At 47.8% G+C, this 11,488-nt stretch overlaps 1 long non-coding RNA gene across 2 annotated transcripts; it reads right to left on the bottom strand.

Moving 5' to 3' along the window:
* Window positions 1–1,206, bottom strand: LOC112164848. Of its 2 annotated transcripts, none has more exons than XR_002922534.2 (3): window positions 1,072–1,206; window positions 545–649; window positions 1–477 (listed from the first exon to the last, which is right to left on the bottom strand). It is a non-coding gene; the product is annotated as an uncharacterized LOC112164848 (long non-coding RNA). The 2 variants fall into 2 exon arrangements; XR_002922535.2 differs by having other exon boundaries at window positions 1–430.
* Window positions 1,207–11,488: the final 10,282 nt, after the last annotated feature.

Genomic DNA, 11,488 nt, shown 5'->3' with positions numbered 1-11,488 from the left:
GACCATACTGAGATAAAATAATTCAAAGTAGAACTATGCTAGTAATTACAGCTGAATGCAGGGGTGGAGAAGAATATAAGATATTATAGCATAAATTGTTATGGTGAATTACTGCCTGTTCATTTTGACTCTTATTATACTTAGAAGTTACAACTCCATTGTTTTTCCAAGGGATAAAACAATCCAATGTTTGAGGATCAAGAGTTACAACACAAACATATATGAACATAGTTAGCAATCCCTGCACGTGATTATGTTACCAATTAGATAACGGAGTCATGAAAAATGCAATATTTCTAACTCATGTGAATGCCTAGAATACATACAGCTGTGACGATTTCATCAGGAACCAACTTGCCAGCATTCATGAACCCTTTGGCTTTATTTCCAATTTCAGTCCCAGATGACACTTCAGCTCTTAGAAGGTCCCCTGTTGATATGTGTACCAATCCAAACTAAATGATGCATATATCAATCCTAGCAAAGAAAATGTAAACTACTAAGTTCCTTAGTCTCCAATTTCAATCCCTATGAAAATGGTTACCTTCTTGACAATCAATTCACACTGAGTTCCTTTCCCAGAAGCCGGTGCACCGGAAATCATAACCTTCAAAGGCGGTTCCTTTAAAGAACAACTCAACTTCAGTCCCTGCCATGATCAAAACAGAAAATACACACTTACTAATTAAATAACCAAATCACCATAAAACACAAAGATGGATATCTGTTTTCTTCTTTTTCACAAACATTGGATTTGTGGGCGATCCTCAAATGGTCATTGCTATATACAGGGATTTGTGGCATGCACCTAGACTCTTATTATACTTATCATTTTCTCCGATAATGACAAACTCAGACTATGTTAAACAAAGACGTCTTAGAGAAGCATATATTTATGATTCATTCATTTTATAAGTATGTAGTTATAGCGAAAGCAGACAGAATAACTAGATTATCTTGGAATGTGTCAACATTTTGTTAGGGATGATAGCCAGCAATGTGTCAAGCTAGCATTTGAACTTTCACCTTCTTTAAGCATGTATATATATAATACTGCTGAAGAAAACTTACCAGTGATCTTAGCAACTCTTGTGAGACCTGTATGAAAACAGAGTCAAGGAAGAAGTGATTTAGGTTCAAGAATGGTAATGAATAGCTACAACATAACCCTCATGTTTGGGTGAATCAAAAGTAATTCAGAAAAACATAACGGAGTACTAAGAGTGGTGCCAGTAAAACTTACTATGTTTCAAGTACTCACGGAAACCTGCAAAATGCATTAGTCTAGTGTTAATAAGAGATTCAGAACAACAGAAATCACCACTCTCAAAACCAATAGAGAATTGACAGAACCCAATATCAATGCATCCATATCGATTAACCCATCCCTCGTGTGTATATCCTTCACTGAACTAACCCTACCGTGGAATCGTAATAGCACAGATTTCTCAAAGCCTGACATACATTACGAACCAGAAACTAATAGAAATTCAGAATCGAAGCCATGAGATGAAGCAGAAATGAATTCTAGATATTGAAATCAAAACCCTAAAAAAGGATGCACACTAGTCGCGAGCATCTATAAGAAGAATCCATCATACCTCGCAAAGCAAAATAAAATCACAATCTGAAATCAAAAACTCGGCACAGTTAACCTAGGATGAGCAAGAAGAAAGGTACTGACCACTTGAAATCGACGCCATGGAGGTCAAGCTATACACGAATCGCTGCGAGTGAGATACAAGATCCGACGATGCTCAATTGAGGAAGAAAATGCTTGAATCAGACGCCGATCATTCACGGACGGAGAGAGGTTTCGGAGAGAACAGAGGTCGCCGGAAAAAGAGAGAGGCGGTGAGGGAGTGAACGGTGAACCACACTAAGTCGGCGAGTCGGAGTCTATGGACTCTGACATGAAATCAATTATAGATCTCGTAAGAATTTCATAGTCGGCGTCTTCCTTTTCTTTTTTGTTTAATATACTTCGATCCCAAAAAAGGAAAGAGGAAGAGTGGATCTGAACAGAGGGTTGAATGGGAAGAGGAAGAGGCACTGTATAGATGAGGCAGTCGAGATCTTTGCTGGGGTGGTCGGAGGTTTTGTAGAGGGAGGAGAGCTCAATGTCGGGATTGACTGCGAGAATTTTGAGAGAGAGAGAGAGACTTGAGAAACTCTTAATGGAGTCGAGCTTAGACAAATGAAAGGTAGAAGGCAATTTTGCCTTAGACAAAAAAACCCAAAAATTAAATGAGTTGACTCCCACATGTAATCAGACAACACAATTATGTCAAATTAGTTGTCTGATGCTTACAACTCTTTGACTCAACTAGGGTTTTGACCAATTTTTAGAGGGAAATATCTTAATCGATTGGGAGGGAAATTTCTAAAATATCAGTCCAACTCATTCAGACGACAGAATTTTCTTATCACTGTTGTTTGAATAAGTAGAGCTTTGAGGCTTCAAAGGAATGAAATTCTCTACTTTTCAGTCCAACTCATTCAGACGACAGAATACTGTTGTTTGAATAAGTCAAGCTTTGAGGCTTCAGAGGAATGAAATTCTCTACCTGGAGCCAACAACATAAAAATGTTGTTTCAATAAGAGCCTTCAAAGGAATGAAATTATAGGTACATCTCTATCTGGGCGTAACAACATTAAAATGTTGTCTGAACGTCACCCATTTACTCAAAATGAAAAAATTGTGTTTCAGTGGGTATTCAAACAACAAAGTTAGGTTTGTCTATTGTCTGAAAATTTCAAACAACAGAAAATTAGCTTTCTGTCGTCTGACGTCTGTTGTATGATTGAGTTATTGGCATAGTGTCAGTTCTTCTTCTTCAAAGATTGGGTTGTTTTTCTTTTTTATTTTCCTCGGTTAATCACCTGCAAATTGTGATTTTGTAAATCCAAGCCCTCCCCTCTCATCTTTCTTCCTTGTGTTATTCTTCTGCAGTTACCCTCCAAGTTTGGTGACTTGCTCATTTGATCTACGTCCCCAAGTTCTAGTCAATTTCTTGACTAGCTAATTTTGTCTGCTCTTAATGGTTTTTGATTTTTCGGTAGTGTGCATTTTCTCTTCTTTTTTATTACAAAAATGGTGGCTGAGTGAGCTACCACTCTCAGGCCGAGAGCAACTTGGATATGGCCGCTCCCCAAGAGATGTTTTTCACAAGTTGGGGTTTGAACTAGAGACCTCCTATTACCAGGAGAAACCCTGTAGCGTCCGCCCCACTTGCAGCCTAGCATGCTTCTACTAGACCAACCCCATTGAGTTCGTAGTGTGCTTTTCACTTGTTCTAGTCAATGGATTCAGAAGAGCTAGAGAATACAAGAAGCAAAACAACAAACCAATAAAATAGAGACAAGCTACAGAGATGGAAATAGAAAGCAGTACAATAAACAAAATGGCCTAGTTACCAAACAACCAGTAACTAGAAATTCAAATTGCTCATTTATTTCAATAATAGAGAAAACCACATAAGATAAACGGCATTAAACAAACCATTTGACCTCAACCTCAACTGTTACGTACATACACAGACTTTCTGCAACACTATTGATTTTGATGGAACCATCAAGCTCAAAAGTTTACTTAAACAAATAAAGGATCTCCATTAATGGTAGTAAATTAAAATACTTGGGCCCCTAGCATGGAGATACTTCTTTAATATCTAAAACCACACTTCATGGCACAAAGCTTCCGGATTTATAAGATGTCTCTGTAAGTCTATGTTAATGCTCAAAGTCCGGCAGTAGCCGATATTTCGTTTAACGTGGGTCCGGTGGGCGGACCGCTACTCCGAGGACTTGATGGCCTTCACTAGCTGTCACACCAGAGACAAGGCGACAGAGGGAGAGACCGCGTTGGGCGGTCTTCACTTCTCCGATGCCTAAGTCAGTCAATGCACACAGGCAGCATAACAATAAATGAGTAGTAAATGCGTAATTAATGAGGAGAGAGGGGAGGACCTTTTATAGGTGAGGAGAAGACTGATCTTCTTCTTGTTTTCGATGTGGGACTGATGTGCTTTGATTAACAGCGTCTTAAGCTTCTGATGCTATCTTGGGGCGGCGCTTGGCGGCGCGTCAGCAGTGACCTGGGGGTGATCCGAGGCTTAGGCGGCAGTCCGCCTGGCTGTGCTTTGGTCGGTCACTACTCTGGTGGGAGTTGGTACTTCTGGCGGTACAATGAGCGTGGCTCATTATAGCTAATTATGCTTGCAAATGCACATGTAGGTACAAGTCCCCCAAGTCCCCAGTCAAGGAAGGTAATCTTGGTTGGGGAGTTGATCGGCGGTATGAAGCGTTACCTCCGCTAGACTTGCAGAAGCATAATTAGCGTAAGTGCGTTGTCAACCATGGATTTATTGAGAGAACGCTTTATACCCTTTAGGGTGGGCCTCTGCTAGGCCCGCCAGGGAGTCCCCCACTCCCTAGCCAAGATGGACCTCCGGATGGTCGGCAATTTGTTTGTTGAGGGGGAGCTGCTCGGAGCAGAGGGTGTTGGGTAGCAAGCCCAATCTTTAGTACCCAGGTGACGGGGGTCAACGTACCTGATCAGGGTTGTTGTAGACTGTTGACAAGTCCCCGTGTCCCGTAGGGATGATCTGACCGTAACACCTCGTGGCGGTCGTTGTCAGTGTGAGGCGTAGCCTCGGGATTCGCCGTTGGCGGATATCCCCCCTCTTGTTGTAGCATGAACCAGCATCACGTAGAAGTGGCTGGCAGTATTTTACTGAGTGGTGTTGCGCTCAGCAAAGTACGCGGTTTGCAAGATGGAAAGGGAGCTCTACCGGCGGTGTTGCGTGTAGCGGAGGTTGCCTTTCCTGCCAGTTGACGAGCGGAAGTTTCGCTCGCGGGGTTTAACTTAGCGGGGACCTCGTCACTTGGAGGGTGACAAGTGAGAAGTTCCGCTAGCAGGGTTTCGCTCAGCGGGGACTTCGTCACTTGGAGGGTGACAAGTGAGAAGTTCCGCTAGCGGGGTTTCGCTCAGCGGGGACTTCGTCACTTGGGAGATGACAAGTGAGAAGTTCCGCTAGCGGGGTTTCGCTTAGCGGGGACTTCGTCACTTGGAAGATGACAAGTGAGAAGTTTCGCTTAGCTGGGACTTCGTCACTTGGGAGATGACAAGTGAGAAGTTCCGCTAGCGGGGTTTTGCTTAGCGGGGACTTCGTCACTTGGAAGATGACAAGTGAGAAGTTCCGCTGGCGGGGTTTTCGCTCAACGGGGACTTCCGATGATTGGCAAACTCTTCCCAGCGGTTACCTCCTCTAGACGCTTCGTCTGATGGTGGTCAACAAGTGGGTAACCTCTAGAGGGTTAGCGTATGGAGGCGTGTCTCCTCAGCGTAGCGGTCTCCTCGCCATTAATGTGAGAAATGATGGATTTTGTAACCGAGGAGACGCCTCGGTTAATCCGGAGAGTAAGTGGAGTCGTGGAACACGTGTACGGTTGGTATGTGATATCGTTTTTTAGTGGACAACCTGGAATTGTTTGACGTTGACATAAAAGGGGGGGAGGTTAGCGAGATTTGAAACTTTTCTAAAGCTTCAAACTCTACTCTTCGTCTTCAAGCTCTGCTCGTCTGAGATTCGAGAAGAAAACTGCGGCCATCTCGTGGAGTTATCACATCTGGAAAGACGACGATCTCCTGCATCGAAGACAGGTGCTCATGATCTCATCCGAGACTTCATCATTGAGGTTGGTACCCTGAACCTCATCCCTGTTTCATTGGATTTTTGCTATTGTCAGTTTCTGGGTTTTGGGTATGTTTTTGTGTGATATGTTCTTCCCCGATGTGTTCTGAGGGTGTAAAGTGAGTCTTGGGGTTGGGTTATGGTGTTTGACAGAATTAGGGTTTAAGGATTTGCTAGATGGTCGAATCTGGGTTGAGTGTGTTAATTTGTTCTTGTTTTGGCATTTTCTGGGTGACTGTTCTTGACGTTCTTGGGTATAAATGATATAGGGATAAGTTAAATCTTGTGTGAGCTGACTGATTTGGGTTTTAGGGTTTGGGATGGCCGACGTCATAGAGATTTCAAGCAGTGAGGATTCCGGGTCCGAAGTGTCGTTCAGCGCGGCGGATAGAATTTTTATTGACTCGTTGCGTCCGTCTGCCCGTGCAGGAACCTCACTGCCAGAACTGCTAGAGGTTGAGCCACTACAAACCATACCCTAGGACGTAGCTATGGGTCGTGCTTCGCGTCCAGAGAGTTCTAGGGCAGGGGAGGCTGCCGCTGCCCAAAATATGCGTGATGAGGGGTTAGTGAGTAATAGTGCTGACAGTGGTTCTGCTGACGAGGGAGAGGTGGCGGGGGAGGATACTGAGTCAGCGTGGGTCCTCTAGGACGGCACCCCTGTTGATGAGGCAGGAGGTAGGATGACTGTTGTCGCCGTCAACCGGCTGAAGCGGATGTTTCGGTTGCCAGGCGTAGTGAAGCTGCGTCCGCCGACGGTGGAGGAGAAGGCCTCGATTCTTCCAGTGGGGTTTGCCGCCGTGCACGAGGCGATATTCCGCCAGGGAGTGACTTTCCCGCTGGTACCAAACCTTCAAATTTTGGTGTGCGAGTTTGGCATTGCCTTTGGGCAAATCTGCCCAACATGTGGCGGTTGATGCTGGCGCTGAACTCGCTATGGCGGTTGTCGGGTTGCGAGGGACCAACTGTGGCGGAGGTGCTACACTTCTACGAACTGGTGTACATGAAGCGCCAAGGTTGCAGAGGGCAGGTAAACTTGAGCCGCCGCCAGGGAGCGCCCAAGCTGATCGAGAACCTGCGGGATTCCATGTCTTACTGGCGGGGAACCTTTTGTGTTGCCATGACGGGGTGGGAATATCAAGCGGGGTCCAACGAGGGGGAGCCGACGTTTAGGATTAAGTCGGAGTTTCAGCCTATCCGAGGTTGTTTGTCGGTCTCCGCTGAACATGACTGGCGGGTTTTTTTTTATATATATAGCCTTGTACTTTGTATTGACAATGACCTTTTTTGTGTAGCGGGGTTGCGCTATAACCTGACTAGCGAAGAGGAGTGCCGCGTGGCACGTATCAGAGGTTGCTGGCGGAATCGCAACTTGCTGGATTTTTGTCTCCTTACTGGCTGGGAGTTGTTGGTCGATCAACAACTGACTTGTGTTGTTGGTAAGCAATCTCCGCCATACCGTACCTTTGATGAGATTGTCCCAGGCTGACCGGTTTGCTGTTTTTTTTTTTTTTTTTGTAGAAACTCCGCCGGGTAACAAAGCGAGCCGTGACGCCTTTGCGAAAGCCATGGACCGTGTTGAGATCGACAACTTCTTGGAAACCATGTACGCTTCCGGGCTAGCGGCTCAGCAGACGGTTGTGAACCCGAAAACGCTGGCGCTGAGCCCTTCCGAGGTTCCCGTGGTGCTACTCATGCCACACCACTCCCATCTTGGTAGTGACGGGCTGCCTGCCGTTCAGGAGGGGACTGGTGCGGTAAGCGAGGCGGTGCCGCAGAAAGAGAGAGTGCCTGCCACCCGGAGCAGGGTGCACAAGAAAACAGTGCGCCCAGCGGAGGCCGTCACCATTGCGGGGTTGGAGCCGCCGATGAGGGGATCGAGGCCTGCTCCCACTGGAAGCAATCGGGTGCTTCAGCGAAAACGCCGTCAAAATGACTCTGGCGGGGAAGAGGAGGATGACGTGGAGATCACTGGGGCCCACTAGCAGAAGAAGGCACGACAGGCTCCTCCCAAGGCTTCTGCGGACGTGGCGAAGAGGTGGCCACGAGTGACCTAGACTCATTTTCCGCGTATGCCGAGTTCTTAAATGACGGTGAGCGGGAGTTTCTCTACCACCTCTGCGAGCGGCTCGGGTTTGGTGGTCTGGAGGGGATTGTACGCTCGACCGCCGTTGACCAATCGCCCTTCAGCAAGGCGTTTGGGCACATCTCCGTTGGGCTGCACGAGATGTTTCTGGCGGCGTCGAAACAGCCTCGGGTTGAGCGGGAGCTCAGGGAGGAGGTAACGGGCCTTCAGAGGGAGTTGGGGGAGGCCCAGGACAGGTTGGCGGACGTGGAGCGACGCCTCACAAAGGCCGACTGTGATGCAGCGGATGCCCGTGGCAAGTTGGCCGTCGCCATTGAGCAGGACCTCGAGCGGAACAATTAATTCTCCAAGTTGGAGCAAGATATGTCCCTGCTGCAAGATCGTGTGGCCTCCAAGGATAAGAAGGTTGAGATCCTTCAGCGGGAGTCTGCCGCTAGGCTGGCCGAGGTTAAATGGTTGGAGGGTGAAGTCGCTAGCCTGGGGGCTGAGGGGAGCCGCGCTGCGGCCGCCGCTGTGGAGTCATTCAAGCAGTCAGCGGAATATAAGAAGGCGCTGACTGAAGCGGCGAAGGCTGGTGCCCTAGCCAATGTGGAGATGCTGCAGCAGAAAGGCGCCATTGACTGGGCGAAGGCGTCCATACCGGTCGTGCCGCCAGCTAAGGATGCTCCGCCGGCAAAGGGTACTGCCCCCTCTCAGGTTGATGGTGCCCGCTCGGGTAGTGGGGAAAGTGGCGCATATCTAGCGGACGACTCCCAGCGGACTCCTACCCAGTCGGAAGTGTCCCGTGCTGGGTTCTTGGCGGCCCATACCCAGGCGGATGGTACAATAGAGACCTCAAGTCCTACTGCCCGCGGATCTGACCAGACAAGCCGCCCACATCCACCGCCGCATGCAGAAGGTGGAGATGCCGAAGGAAGCTGAGCCAACCCTTGACAGATGGAAGTCATATTTTTTTTTTTGTAGCCACTGAGGCGTAATTGTTTGATGTAATGAACTCTTTTGGGTAGGGAGTCCCAGCCCTAAATATATGAAATTTTGGAATTTGTTTTTTTTTTTTTTTTTTTTTTTTTATGTTTGTACCGCTAGAGTTTTGACAATTTTGCTTTTGCCAATGAATGAAACATTAAAGGAATTAAAATTGGTCCAAGTTCACAATGTAGCGGACGTGGTCCACTGACTAGCGTTGCCAGTTGCCCCTAGTGCTAGACTTGGTAACAATGGTTTGAATAATTCCTCGTTTCATTAATAGCTGACTGATCAGCGTTTTACAAAAGTGGGGTCGTACCCGTTGGGTAGCTTCCCTTAGCTAAATATTGAACAAAAATTTAGCTAAGTCAAGATGCTCTTGGGTAGCGGCATGACTATTTGTAGTAATACCGAAGGTGTTCGGTATTCCAAGGGTGGGTCGTTGTGACGCCATCCTTGTCCATTAAGTAGAAGGTGCCTGGGCTAACGACTTCTACAATTTTGTACGGGCCTTCCCAAGTTGGGTGGAATTTTGTTGGCGGTGGTATGACTTCCCTCATTACGCAGTCCCCCAATTGGAGGTTGCGGGCTTTGACCCTGGCGTTGTAGAAACGCGATACCCTCTGCTTGTTTTGCAAGTTGTGCAGATGGGCTTTATGTCGTTTTTCCTCTAGGAAATCCTTGTCAAGGTTGACTCCGCCGCTGTTGGTCTCTGGGCAGTAGTCTTCGACTCTAGCGGTTGGTTGAGTTACCTCGATAGGCAGGACGGCCTCAATTCCGAACATCATACAAAAGGGAGTTTCACAAGTGGCGGAAGTTGGGGTCGTTCTGATGGCCAATAGAACTTCTGGGAGTTTCTCCGCCCACAAACCCTTGGCCTTGTTGAGCTTCTTCTTTAGTAGCTTCTTGATTATCTTGTTTGCTGCTTCGACCTGGCCGTTGGTTTGGGGGTGAGCGACAGATGCAAAACGCATCTTGGTACCCAAGTTGGCGGTAAAAGAGATGAGTTCCTTGTTATTGAACTGTGTGCCGTTGTCTGTGATGATTGTATGCGACACCGTAGCGACAGTAGATGTTCTTCCAGAGGAAGGGAATTACCTTGGCGGTAGTCATTGCCGTCAGGGGCTCCGCCTCTATCCATTTGCTGTTGTAGTCGATAGCAACGATGATGTATTTGAACTGGCCCTTTGCAGTTTGGAATTTTCTCATCAAGGACCGATGATGACCGACAGTGGTTCCGCCGGGGCATGTGGGAGATCGGCATATTGTTGGTATTTGTGACAAGATCTTGATATCTGCTGGGCGTCGTCCCAAGTGTGGGCCAAAAGTAACCCTGTCGCATTGTGCGATTGGCCAAGGATCTGGCGCCCGAGTGGTTTCCACATTCTCCGTCGTGTATCGTTGCCAGCACGACCTTTCCCTTCTCTGGGGTTAGACAGCGGAGGTTGGGGTGAGTGAATCCCTGGCGGTAAAGTTTGCCTTTCTGAATGTTGTAGCGGGTTGCTCTCCGTTGGAGCTGTCGCGCCTTGACCTTGTCCTCTGGCAATGTCCCATTGCGCTTGTACTTAATAATCTCGTCCATCCAGTTAGGATTGACCTCAATGTTGAAGATCTCCGCCAGGATTTTTGTGATACTTGGCTTGTCGAGACACTCTACCCTTGTGTCCGCTGGACTCTAGTGTGGCTGGGCGGTTGCCAGTCTTGCTAGTGAATCAGCCTTGGCGTTCTTTTCCCTGGGGATCTGTGTGATGGTGTGAAATTTGAATTTTTTGAGCAGTGTCTTGACGTACCCTAAGTATGCCGCCAACTGTTGGTCCTTGGCCTGAAAGCTGTCGTTGACTTGGTTAACGACTAATTGAGAGTCGCTAAAGATGTTGACACTGTCGGCCCCTGAATCGATGGCGAGGAGTAGGCCGGCAATGAGTGCTTCATACTCCGCCATGTTGTTGGAAGCCTTGAAGTTGAATTTCAACGCGTACTCCGCGTGCAGCCCCCCATGACCTGTTAAGATGATTTCGGCGCCGCTGGCCCTGGGACAAGAGGAGCCGTCCACATGCAGGTTCCAGTCTGACTGTCGGGGAGATTGTTCCTCAGATACCACCATCTCCATTCCTGGTTGTGCTCCGACTTTGGATTCAAGCTGACGCTCAGTGAGCTCAGCAATGAATTCTGCCACCACCTGGCCCTTCATGGCGGTTCTTGGTTTATAATCAATGTCAAATTCGCTGAGCTCAATGGCCCACTTGCTGAGTTGCCCCGAATGTTCAGGGTTCTGCATTACTTGTCTCAGCGGTTGATTGGTTAACACATGGATTGTGTGGGCTTGGAAGTATTGGCGGAGGCGTCTGGCGGCAATGATCAGTGCGAGAGCGAGTTGTTCTAAAGGAGGGTACCTAGTTTCTGCTCTGTTCATGCCCCTGCCGGCATAAAACATTGGGAGCTCATCCTGGCCTTCCCGCCGGACGATGGCGCAGCTCACCGCTGATTGTGATACCGCTAGGTATATGTATAATGTTTCTCCTTGCACAGGAATGGAAAGGAGTGGAACTGCCACCAGGTACTCCTTTAAGCCCTGGAACGCCGCCTGGCACTCCGGGTTCCAGTTGATGATTTTCTTGTGAGTCGTTTTAAGGACTTTGAAAAATGGGGCGCACCTGTCAGTGAGTCTGGAGATGAATCGAGACAGGGCGGTTAGCTTGCCCTGGAGGCACTGGACGTGTACCTTCTACTCCGGGTCCT

This window comes from Rosa chinensis, chromosome 5 (assembly GCF_002994745.2).
Source record: "Rosa chinensis cultivar Old Blush chromosome 5, RchiOBHm-V2, whole genome shotgun sequence".
Taxonomy (NCBI): domain Eukaryota; kingdom Viridiplantae; phylum Streptophyta; class Magnoliopsida; order Rosales; family Rosaceae; genus Rosa; species Rosa chinensis.
The sequence above is the reverse complement of the archived record's forward strand: the minus strand, read 5'-3'. Positions and strand labels throughout refer to the sequence as shown.